Consider the following 13,471-nt stretch of genomic DNA (forward strand, 5'->3'; position numbering starts at 1 on the left):
TGTATGATTAGGTTCCTCTATTAACAACAGCACTCCAATCTTTTGTTTAAATACGTAGATTCTTTAATAGATTAAGTAATTCATGATAGGTCTCCCTATCACCACTGACATCTTGTTATCAACATAAACATAACTTGATATAGGGACTTTTCATCAAAATGAATTTAATTTGTGATGTCATCATTGACATTTGTGATGTCATTTTGATGACCTGGGTGTTAGTATTAGCAGTGCACGGTGGTGGGACAAGTTATGGTTGCTGACCATACCTGGCGAATTTCTGATGTTTTTCATTTGTAACCATAACGTCCCTTTAAGATCGTTTTTTTCACTCAACTTTATAGGTTTTTGTTAGTGCAACTTAAATGTCTCTTAAACAAAGTTTCTTCACTGAATATAAATATAATTATATATATATATATATATATATATATATATATATATATATATATATATATATATATATTCAGTGAAAAAACTTTGTTAAAGGGATGTTATGGTTAAGTTGTGCTACTAAAAACCTATGAAATTCAGTGAAAAAACATGGTTAAAGGGACGTTATGGTTCCAAGTAAAACCGAAAAACCCTTGAAAATCGCCAGTTATGGTAAGCTAAGCAACCATAACTCGTTGATGACATCACTGATGACATCACATGTCTATCCCCTTCTTTTTTGTTCACTGCCATATCTAGGCCAGGTGGGTTTATTTACTGACAGTCAGAAACTTACATTTCTAAAGGTATTACATTTATAGATATTGCTATTCTCACATGTTCTTACACTACTTTCCTTAGAATTTAATCGCATATTATGATGTACATATATAGGGGTAGAAGCAGGCCTGAAACACAGCAATCATTTTTGTGCGTGAATACAATCATGTAGATTATACACATTTGCTCATGGTACTGCCTCTTGTTTCCTTACTTTACTCTCCATATATAAGCCCCATATTTGTATGCATTGTAGTCTATTTATGTTTTGTGTGTATTAGTAGAAATATGTAGTAAGTGATGCATTATTAGCTACTTAGTACATGTTTCACAGTACGGAAAAGTCGATACAGAAGCATTCACCGTTTTATTATATAACTTTGGAAAATTACCAATATAGCACCTCTGTGGTGTATGCTGCAGCCAATACCTACATTTCTGTATGAGTAGGTTACTGTACTAGAAAGAACACTGCAATGGAATGTTCTTTAGAACGCTACATTGCGTGATGAAGTATGTAATTTATTACACATCTCCCGATAATCCCTGATACTTTTTTGCCAACATTACATTCACAACCCCTTGTATGAAAAGTAAATGCACATGTGATGTCATCAGTGATATTTGTGGTGTCATCTTTGATGTCCTGGGTGTTAGTCTTAGCAGTGCACGATGGTGGCGCGAGTTATGATTGCTTAGCTTACCATAACTGGCGAATTTCAAGGGTTTTTCGGTTTTACTTGGAACTATAACGTCCCTTTAACAACGTTTTTTCACAGAATTTCATCGGTTTTAAGTAGCACAACTTAACCATAACGTCCCTTTAACAACGTTTTTTCACTGAATTTCATAGGTTTTTAGTAGTGCAACTTAACCATAACGTCCCTTTAACAAAGTTTTTTCATTGAATTCCATAGGTTTTTATTAGTGCAACTTAACCATAACGTCCCTTTAACAAAGTTTTTTCATTGAATTTCATAGGTTTTTATTAGTGCAACTTAACCATAACGTCCCTTTAACAAAGTTTTTTCATTGAATTTCATAGGTTTTTATTAGTGGAACTTAACCATAACGTCCTTTTCAATAGATGAAGACCACTAGCATCCTAGGTCCAAGTGGGAAGCCCGGGCGGTAAAAAAAAGATTTTTCTTCCCAAACCGGGACGCCTGCGGCATCTAGGCGTAGGAAGGAAAATCTTTTACCAAGATGGCCACCATGGAAAGGGAAGGCGGAGTGTATAAGGAGAGCACAACAGGGCATCAGCGGGGGGTGTGGGGAACAAGAGGTCAACAAGGGGCATCATAGGAGGGGGGACATGAGGAAGACACGGGGCATGAGCGGGGGGGTGGGGGGAACAGTGGAGACACGGGGCATGAGTGGGGGGTGGGGGGAACAGGGGAGACACGGGGCATGAGCGGGGGGTGGGGGAAACAGGAGAGACACGGGGCATGAACGGGGGGTGGGGGAACAGGAGGAAGACACGGGGCATGAGCGGGGGGTGGGGGGTAACACAAGGGAGACACGGGGCATGATCGGGGGGTGGGGGAAAGGAGGAGGGATACACGGGGCATGGCTGGGGGGAACAGGGGAGACACGGGGCATGAGCGGGGGGTGAGGGGAGACATGGGGCGTGAGCGGGGGGTGGGGAGGAACAGGGGAGACACAGGGCATGAGCAGGGGGTGAGGGGAGACATGGGGCATGAGTGGGGGGTGGGGGGAACAGGGGAGACACGGGGCATGAGCTGGGGGGTGGGGGGAAAAAGGAAGTAGACACGGGGCATGAGCAGGGGGTGGGGGAACAGGGGACACACAGGGCATGAGCAGGGGTGGGCGGAACGGGAGGTAGACATGGGGCATGAGCAGGGGGCGGATTGCAACAGGGGAGAAACAGGGAATGAGCGGGGGTGGGGGGAACAGGAGGGAGACACAGAGCATGTGCAGGGGTGGGGGGTAACAGAGGAGACACAGGGCATGAGCAGGGGGTGGGGGGAACAGGAGGGAGACACAGGGCATGAGCGGGGGTTGGGGGGAAAAGGAGGGAGACACGGGGCATGAGCGAGGGTGGGGGAACACGGGGCATGAGTGTGGGTGGAGGGGACACGAGGGAGACACGGGGCATGAGCGGGGGTGGGGGGAACAGGAGGGAGACACGGGGCATGAGCGGGGTGGGGGGTAACAGGGGAGACGCGGGGCATGAGCAGGGGGTGGGGGGATCAGGAGGGAGACACGGGGCATGAGAGGGGGTAGGGGGGATCGGGAGGGAGACACGGGGCATGAGCAGGGGGTGGGGGGAACATGGGAGACACAGGGCATGAGCGGGGGGTGGGGGGAACATGGGAGACACGGGCCATGAGCGGGAGGTGTGGGGGAATGGGAGGGAGACACAGGGCATGAGCGGGGAATGGTGGGAAAAGAAGGGAGACACGGGGCATGAGCAGGGGGTGGGGGGAACATGGGAGACACAGGGCATGAGCGGGGGGTGGGGGGAACATGGGAGACACAGGCCATGTGCGGGAGGTGTGGGGGAATGGGAGGGAGACACAGGGCATGAGCGGGGAATGGGGGAAAAGAAGGCAGACACAGGGCATGTGCAGGGGGTGGGGGGAACAGGGGAGACATGGGGCATAAGCGGGGGGTGCGAGGGAAAAGGAGGGAGACACGGGGGGTGGGGGGAACAGGGAGACGCGGGGGGCGGGGGGGAAAAGGGAGACATGGGGCATGAGCGGGGGGTGAGGGGGAACAGGGGAGAAATGGAGCCTGAGCGGGGGTGGGGGGAAAAGGAGGGAGACACAGGGCATGAGCGGGGAGTGGGGTGAACAGGGGGAGACACGGGGCATGAGCAGGGGGTGGGGGGAATAGGGGAGACACGGGGCATGAGTGGGGGGGAACAGGGGAGAGACACGGGGCATGAGCGGGGGATGGGGGCAACAGGAGGGAGACACAGGGCATGAGCGGGGGTGGGGGGAACAGGAGGGAGACACGGGACATGAGCGGGGGGTGGGGGGTAACACAAGGAAGACGCAGGGGGTAACACGAGGGAGACACGGGGCATGAGCGGGGGTAGGGGGGAACAGGACAGAAACAGGGCATGAGCAGGGGTTGGGGGGAACAGGAGGGAGACACGGGGCATGAGCGGGGGTGGGGGTACAGGAGGGAGACACGGGGCATGGGTGGGGGGTAACACGAGGGAGACACAGGGCATGAGCGGGGGACGGGGGGAACAGGGGTGACACGGGGCATGAGCGGGGGGTGAGGGGAGACATGGGGCATGAGTGGGGGGTGGGGGGAACAGGGGAGACACGGGGCATGAGCTGGGGGGTGGGGGGAAAAAGGAAGTAGACACGGGGCATGAGCAGGGGGTGGGGGAACAGGGGACACACAGGGCATGAGCAGGGGTGGGCGGAACGGGAGGTAGACATGGGGCATGAGCAGGGGGCGGATTGCAACAGGGGAGAAACAGGGAATGAGCAGGGGTGGGGGGAACAGGAGGGAGACACAGGGCATGTGCAGGGGTGGGGGGTAACAGAGGAGACACAGGGCATGAGCAGGGGGTGGGGGGAACAGGAGGGAGACACAGGGCATGAGCGGGGGTTGGGGGGAAAAGGAGGGAGACACGGGGCATGAGCGAGGGTGGGGGGAACACGGGGCATGAGTGGGGGTGGAGGGGACACGAGGGAGACACGGGGCATGAGCGGGGGTGGGGGGAACAGGAGGGAGACACGGGGCATGAGCGGGGGTGGGGGGTAACAGGGGAGACGCGGGGCATGAGCAGGGGGTGGGGGGATCAGGAGGGAGACATGGGGCATGAGCGGGGGTAGGGGGGATCGGGAGGGAGACACGGGGCATGAGCATGGGGTGGGGGGAACATGGGAGACACAGGGCATGAGCGGGGGGTGGGGGGAACATGGGAGACACGGGCCATGAGCGGGAGGTGTGGGGGAATGGGAGGGAGACACAGGGCATGAGCGGGGAATGGTGGGAAAAGAAGGGAGACACGGGGCATGAGCAGGGGGTGGGGGGAACATGGGAGACACATGGCATGAGCGGGGGGTGGGGGGAACATGGGAGACACAGGCCATGAGCGGGAGGTGTGGGGGAATGGGAGAGAGACACAGGGCATGAGCGGGGAATGGGGGGAAAAGAAGGCAGACACGGGGAATGTGCAGGGGGTGGGGGGAACAGGGGAGACATGGGGCATAAGCGGGGGGTGCGAGGGAAAAGGAGGGAGACACGGGGGGTGGGGGGAACAGGGAGACACGGGGCATGAGCGGGGGGTGGGGGGGAAAAGGGAGACATGGGGCATGAGCGGGGGGTGAGGGGGAACAGGGGAGAAATGGAGCCTGAGCGGGGGTGGGGGGAAAGGAGGGAGACACAGGGCATGAGCGGGGAGTGGGGTGAACAGGGGGAGACACAGGGCATGAGCAGGGGGTGGGGGGGAATAGGGGAGACACGGGGCATTAGTGGGGGGGAACAGGGAAGAGACACGGGGCATGAGCGGGGGATGGGGGAAACAGGAGGGAGACACAGGGCATGAGCGGGGGTGGGGGGAACAGGAGGGAGACACGGGACATGAGCGGGGGGTGGGGGGTAACACAAGGGAGACGCAGGGGTTAACACGAGGGAGACACGGGGCATGAGCGGGGGTAGGGGGGAACAGGACAGAAACAGGGCATGAGCAGGGGTTGGGGGGAACAGGAGGGAGACACGGGGCATGAGCGGGGGTGGGGGTACAGGAGGGAGACACGGGGCATGGGTGGGGGGTAACACGAGGGAAACACGGGGCATGAACAGGGGTGGGGGGAACAGGAGGGAGACACGAAGCATGAGCGGGGGGTGGGGGAACAGAAGGGAGACACGGGGCATGGGCTGGGGTGGGGGGTAACAGAAGGGAGACACGGGGCATGAGCGGGGAGTAGGGGTTACAGGAGGGAGACACAGGGCATGAGCGGGGGGTGGGGGGAAACATGGGAGACATGGGGCATGAGCGGGGGTGGGGGGAACACGAGGGAGACACAGGGCATGAGCGGGGGTGGGGGGAACACGAGGGAGACACGGGGCATGAGCGGGGGGTGGGGGGAACAGGGCAGACACGGGGCATGAGCAGGGGTGGTGGGTACACGAGGGAGACACGGGGCATGAGCGGGGGTGGGGGGAACAGGAAGGAGACATGGGGCATGAGCGGGGGGTGTTGGGGTACACGAAGGAGACACGGGGCATGAGTGGAGGGTGGGGGTAACAAGAGGGAGACACGGGGAATGAGCGGGGGCTAGGGGGTACACGAGGGAGACACGGGGCATGAGCGGGGGTGGGGGGTAACACAAGGGCGACACGGGGCATGAACGGAGGGTGGGGGATAACACAAGGGAGACACGGGGTATGAGCAGGGGGGGTTAAGGGCAGACACAGGGCATGAGCGGGTGTTGGGGGGAACAGGGCAGACATGGGACATGAGCGGGGGATGGGGGGTAACACGAGGGAGACACGGGGCATGAGCGGGGAGTGCGGGGAACATGAGGTAGACACGGGGCATAAACGGGGGGTGGGGATAACACGAGGGAGACACGGGGCATGAGCGGGGGGTGGGGGGAACAGAGCAGACACGGGGCATGAGCGGGGGTGGGGGGTACAGGAGGGAGACACGGGGCATGAGTGGAGGGTGGGGGGAACAGGGCAGACATGGGGCATGAGCGGCGGGTGGGGGGAACATGGGAGACACAGGGCATGAGCGGGGGGTGGGGGGAACATGGGAGACACAGGGCATGAGCAGGGGTGGGGAAAAGGAGGGAGACACGGGGCATGAGCGGGGGTGGGGAAAAGGCGGGAGACACGGGGCCAGAGCAGGGGGTGGGGGGAACACGACGGAGACACGGGGCATGAGCAGGGGGTGGGGGGTACACAAGGGAGACACAGGGCATGAACGGGGGTGGGGGATAACACAAGGGAGACAAGGGGCATGAGCGGGAGTGGGGGTAACACAAGGGAGACATGGGGCATGAGCGGGGTGTGGGGGGTACACAAGGGAGACACGGGGCATGAGCAGGGGTGGGGATAACATGAGGGAGACACGGGGCATGAGCGGGGGGTGGGGCGAACAGGGCAGACACGGGGCATGAGCGGGTGTGGGGGGTACAGGAGGGAGACACGGGGCATGAGCGGGGGGTGGGGGGAACAGGGCAGACACGGGGCATGAGCAGGGGGTGGAGGGCAACACGAGGGAGACACGGGGCATGAGCGGGGGGTGGGGGGAATACGAGGGAGACACGGGGCATGAGCGGGGGGTGGGGACAACACGACAGAGACACGGGGCATGAGTGGGGGGTGGGGTGGTACACAAGGGAGACACGGGGCATGAGCGGGGGTGGGGGATAACACGAGGGAGACACGGGGCATGAGCGGGGTTGGGGGTAACACAAGGGAGACATGGGGCATGAGCGGGGGTGGGGGATAACACGGAGACACGGGGCATGAGCGGGGGGTGGGGGGAACAGGGCAGACACGAGGCATGAGCAGGTGTGGGGGGTACAGGAGGGAGACACAGGGCATGAGCGGGGGGTGGGGGAACAGGGCAGACACAGGGCATGAGCGGGGGGTGGGGGAACACGAGGGAGACACAGGGCATTAGCACTCCATCCTGACTTGGGATGGAATCTCTCCTGCACTGAAATGTCACCAATGTCCTCCCAGTGGCTGCGAGGAATAAAGTGTGAAGACTCTGTATTATGCAGAAGGCCTTCTGGCCCCTGGGACCTCAATACCCTCAACTCTAACTCCCTATATATCTGCGTGTGCGAGCTCTTCCCTCATCCGTCTCCAACTCCTTCAGGGTCAGGCACATCTGCCAAAAAACAGTTGGTGGTAGATGTGCTTTTTTGCCTGGGGCCTCCCTCTGCAACAGCCTCCCTGCCTCCCTGCCACTTGAGTGGAACCACCGCCGGTTCTGGAAGCACCTCAAAGCCTTTCTCTTAGCGTCTGCTGTTTCTGCTCCTCTCCCTGGCTAACTGCCTGACGTTAACTGATTCTGCACTACTTACCTGGTGACTCTGTGATGTCGGACCCATGTCACCTCCCCCCGCCAGTTGAAACCCTACACTGGCTTTCTAGTAAAGCCTGCACTTGATGACTGGTTTCTGTATGCATCCACCACCTCTTGTGTGCACTTATCCGTGCACTTGGGCCATTTAATATTTTTACTTATTGTCATTTGTTCTTTTTCCCATGTACTGTACCTTCCCCTCCCTCCACCCATGCAATTAGGCGATCTAAGTCACACCTGGCCTAGTAGGGTTGTTATCTCTGTCTCCCCTCTATTTCCCCTCCCTTGCCTTGTTGTGCTTTGCTAGACGTGTATGTAGGCACATTACTAATGCTGTAGCATACAATTGCACATCATATGATATCATACACACAATGCATGCACAACAGTAGGATGTCCCCCACTTACCATGTACACTGCAAAGATCTGTTTTGTTTTCTGCAGTACCCCACTTACTGCACACTTAAAAAGAAATATTGCACACATGCAGCACATCTTGCATGTTACTAACTGCAAACAAATACATACAGTTAATGCATACACCAAGGATACCTGCCCCTTACCTCGCTCACTTCCACCATAGCCTTCTGCACTTCTTTGTGCACAGTGTTTGCGTACACAATGGACCCACCAACCTTATAAACAGTGTCTTTCGCCCCACAGTTTCCTTTCCATGGCTCCCATCCAGAAAATGGCTGGATGTGGCACGTGGAAGTGTGAAAGTACAGTGTAATCCGCTGAGGTTTTGTGCTAGGGAAGGAGGGGACAGGGCCATGGGTTGGGCGGGCGGGGGGGGGGGTGTTGGGTCTGTAGTAATGTCTCACAAAATATGTTTTTTTATTTATTTTATTTTTTATTTTTTGTCCTGTTTTTGTACATGCTTGCAAACAATTTTAATATTTTTGTATGTCTTTCCATCAATTTCTGTTTGCTTGTCCTCCTGACATTTGTACGCACTGAACATTAAAGATTCTCTTACATTGCTACAGGATTCTCTCCAATGCTTCGTGCAGATAGGCAATTAAAACAACATTGCCAATGGAGGTTAAAAAAAATGCCATTTCCTTGGAACCACTGCGATTCTTGCTCGTTAATACTGTCATAGTCGGAGCAGAACATCCCAGCACTGCACATAAAGTCACACATGCTTCTGTTCATGAAACACCTCCTGACCTGTCGCTGTGGACAAATTACACCGGGATGTTCCCAAGCACCTCTTGGTGGTATGGATGTGAAAATGACCTTGGCAGTGGGAAACATCTGCATCACTGCTGTCATCAACTTCTTGAGGTGATGAAGCAAATGTGAGCATGACATGTACCTTAAATGTATTCCTCCATAATGCGCAACCACAACATCCACAGTACCGACAGAAGCAACACATGTACAAAGGAGAACCATGGCACCGAAACCCCACTCATACACTGTGCCCCAAAAAGCCTCCACTCCTTCCAACTGAAAGTTAGTATCAAAACCTCTTTCCACGGCATACCTGTGCAGATCTTGCACAAAGCTATCACCCAATATCAGCACTCAGCGTCTGTCCATCCCTGCCAAACTCACTACATCGAAGTTTGGGTAAATATGTCCCTGCACCTTCCTGTGAACCACATCCTCAACAACTCATTGGATATTCCCCATAGTTCCATTTGCAAAGGCAACATGCTCAAAAGGGCAGGAAGTGGCATGTGCACTTTCCCAGCTGCAGCGAGGGCCACACCCCAGTAAAGCAGACACAATACTTCTTCCCTTTGCACTGGCATTTTTCCAACACTCCCACTGTCTGCTGTGAAATTTTCAAACACGCATACAGCAATCACATACTAAACCTCTGCATTGCACACTATCATTTCTGCACATCACTCCATATTTACTGTTAAACACTCTCAGTGCACATTCCGTTTTCTTCCAAAGCCCCTCCACCAGAAACTTCTGGTAAAGGATGCACTATTTCAGCACCCACAAAGATCCTGAGGCACACGAGCACACCTTTGGCCATGCACACATCAGTCCAGCCCTTACCCACACCCAGCACAACACTAAAGATCCATGCATGCGACCATGTGGGCAGCTGCCATTGTGCACAAACATAACATGTGTAGCGGCACTTCTACCCACCTCCCCCACAACATAAAACACCCAATCACGAAAACAGGTCACAATTAGCACAATCCATACATATACCACAGCCTCCACCACCCCTACCCACTGCCATTCACAAAGTATTGTGTCACTGCCAACATCACCACAGCATTTTCACAACATTGGGCCCACTTCAACAAAGCTGCACACAGCAGAGTAACCAAGCAAATATAAACTGCACTTTAACCATACCCTCTTCCATACTCACAGTATAGAAACACTGCATCCGGTGCCCACACTGCACAACTTCTCACTGCACCATCTCCTGCCGTACACCAAATTATCTAGCATGTTCCAACTACCACCACAACCATGGAACTCACCATACACACTTTTTAACGTGCTTTTGCTGCTGTAGCACATCTACGTTGTGCTCCACACCCATTCTCCAAAGATCACCACCCTGGGCCTGATGCACTGTCAAACCTGCATTGCTGCAGTAAGTGTGCTCCTTGGTCACATTTATTGCACCGTAATGCAAACATGCATGTGAGCATGTCACCAACTACCACAATGCACATATGCACCACACGCACCAGCACTCCTACCCAACATCTGCACCGCAATAGAGCTATAAAGCGTAAAATGCAAAAGTTACCATAATCTGCAAACATAACACTGTCTCTGGCACCACTATGCACTTTCATTCACATACTATGGTCTTGCCGACTTCCATTCACAAAGTATTGTCACTGCCAACCTTACCACAAAATGTTTACAACACTGCCCCAACTCCAACCAATCTGCACACAGCACACTATCCAAGGACATATAAGCTGCACTTCAACCATACCCTCTTCCATACTGACAGTATGCAAACACTGCGCCCAGTGCCCACACTGTGTGACTTGTCACTGCACCATCTGCAACCATACATCCAAAACTTGACCATGTTCCAACAGCAGGTCACCACCCTCTAACTGATGCAGACTCAAAAATGCATGATTGTCGTGGGTGTGCTCAAGTCCTAGGCTCTTGAGGGCATGTCCTACAGCCTACAGCCTTCGGCCATGCACCCAATAGTCTAGGCCTTGCATACACCCACTGCAACATAATGCCACCATGCATGTCACCATGTCACCAACTATGAAAATCCACATACACAGCACTGCCACCAGCACTCCTAACCAACCTGCGCACCGCCATGGAGCTATGCAGGAAGAAATTTCAACAGTAACCATAATGTAAAAGAAAACACTGTCTCCGGCACCCCTATACACTTTCATTTACATACTATGGGCGTACCCCCTTCCATTCACAAAGTATTGTGTCACTGCCAACCTACCCACATACTGTTCACAACATTGGCCCTACTCCAACCAATCTGCACACACCACACTATGCAAGTACCACCCTCTACCGGATGCAGAGTCAGACATGCATTGCTGCAGTGGGTGTGCTGAAGCCCCAGGCTCTTGAGTGCATGACCTACGGCCTACGGCCTTCCGCCATGCACCCAATAGTCTAATCCTTCAACAGACCCACTGCAACTGCATGCACCCATGCATGCCACCATGTCCCCAACTACCGCTGTCCGTCCACATAGCACAGCCACCCGCGCTTCCAACCAACCTATGCAATGTGCAATTCACTACCCTTCTGAGGGGTGTGCTCAAGTTCTAGGCTCTTGAGTGCTTGGCCTACGATCTACGGACTTCGGCCATGCACCCAATAGTCTAGGCCTTGCACACAGCCACTGCAACGTAATGCCACCATGCATGTCACCATGTCACCAACTATGAAAATCCACATACACAGCACTGCCACCAGTACTCCTACCCAACCTATGCACCGCCATGGAGGTATGCAGGAAAAAACAGTTACCATAATGTAGAAATAAAACACTGTCTCCTGCACCCCTGTGCACTTTCATTCACATATTACGGCCATACCCATTTCCATTCACAATGTCTTGTGTCACTGCCAAACTACCCAAATACTGTTCACAACTTTGGCCCTACTCCAACCAATCTCCACACACCACACTATGCAAACACCACCCTCTACCGGATGCAGAGTCAGACATGCATTGCTGCGGTGGGTGTGCTGAAGCCCTAGGCTCTTGAGTGCATGCCCAATAGTCTAATCCTTCAACAGACCCACCGCAATTTCATGCACCCATCCATGCCACCATGTGCCCAACTACCGCTATCCATCCGCATAGCACAGGCACCCGTGCTCCCACCCAACCTATGTCATGTGCAATTCACTCCCCTTGTGAAATTCACCTGCCACCACTCACCATGGAAAGAGGTCACCGCAAACAGGTCACGGCAGAAGCTATCGGGCCGTTATGACAGCTGCCTCCAATCACCACACAAAGTAGTCGCCTGTCTAGGTACCTGCAAATTGGCTCAATACGCATGAATACTGCAGGCATTCCTCTGTCTTCTTCCACCTATTTACATATGTCACATGAACCACTTCTCACTCCCCGACCCTTTCCCTCCATTCTTGCCGCCAACACATGACGTACGGTATATTTTCCAGACTCTTCCGCCGACGCACTGTCCTTCGATACACAATGGTGGCGTTTGGCAAACATTGTTGATGCAGAGCACGCTTCCCTCCAGGCAACCATTGGCCACGTCCAAAGTTCTCCGACAACATGCCGTGCCGCAAGACAATGACATTTCTGTCCGTGGAGCAAACAGGGAAATGGGTCCTCGTAGTGGACCCAGATATCAATAATTTTTAGAGACGTACATTTCTGTTCTTTGCAACAAAAGTACTGATCGGATTCCCACCAAACACACAAAAACACGCTTTCTGAACCAAGCCCCCGCTCCTGCTTGGTGCAAATCCGTCCAGCCATTCGGCTGTAGAAGACGTGCGCAAGGTTTATGCCCATTCAGTCTATGGGGAAAAAAAATAAAATTTGGGACCCTCCCTATAACTTTACCCCCCCTGCACGAAACCTCACCAAAGTTTGCAAAATAATTCAGAGCGGGCCATATACTTTTTTGCAAGGTTTGGTGAGGATTCTTCCGGGGGAGCAAAGTTATAAGCTGCCAAAAAAAGTGGTCTCCCTATGAGTTCAGCAACTTAACCACTATATATATATATATATATATATATATAGTCAAAACACACACTCCTCTAAGGTTGTAACACTGCAAAAAAAAACAGTAGGCATGCACCAAAAATGTACCCAAGCACACAAGACCCTGCTATCTTCTTGATAAAATCAAGTCATCTTTATTATACCATGAAAGTGCAACACACAACATTGTAGGCACGCACAAATGGTGCGCCATCCCACATGACAGACAAGTTTTAAAAGTCACTCACCCTCCAGGGTGGACTAGCGCCATGTGTTCCGCTCATGTACCGAGCTTCGTCAGGCTGTTGAAATCCAAAAGTTGCCATAAACACTCCCAAGTTAAAGTAAAAAATGTCTCCCTGACGCGGCAGGCTCCTCCAACAGGTCATATGATTTGCGATCACATGATCGCTACAATCAGGGCTAGTGCTCCTGTAAAAAATACTTCCACCATAATAAGATGCACAATATTAAGCAAATGCACAAAAGTATTCAGTGCGTGACATAAATCAACATGACCTGCGGCCAGCCCACCATTT

The sequence above is a fragment of the Ambystoma mexicanum genome, chromosome 2q (genome assembly GCF_040938575.1).
Source record: "Ambystoma mexicanum isolate Mex_15411 chromosome 2q, UKY_AmexF1_1, whole genome shotgun sequence".
Taxonomy (NCBI): Eukaryota; Metazoa; Chordata; class Amphibia; order Caudata; family Ambystomatidae; genus Ambystoma; species Ambystoma mexicanum.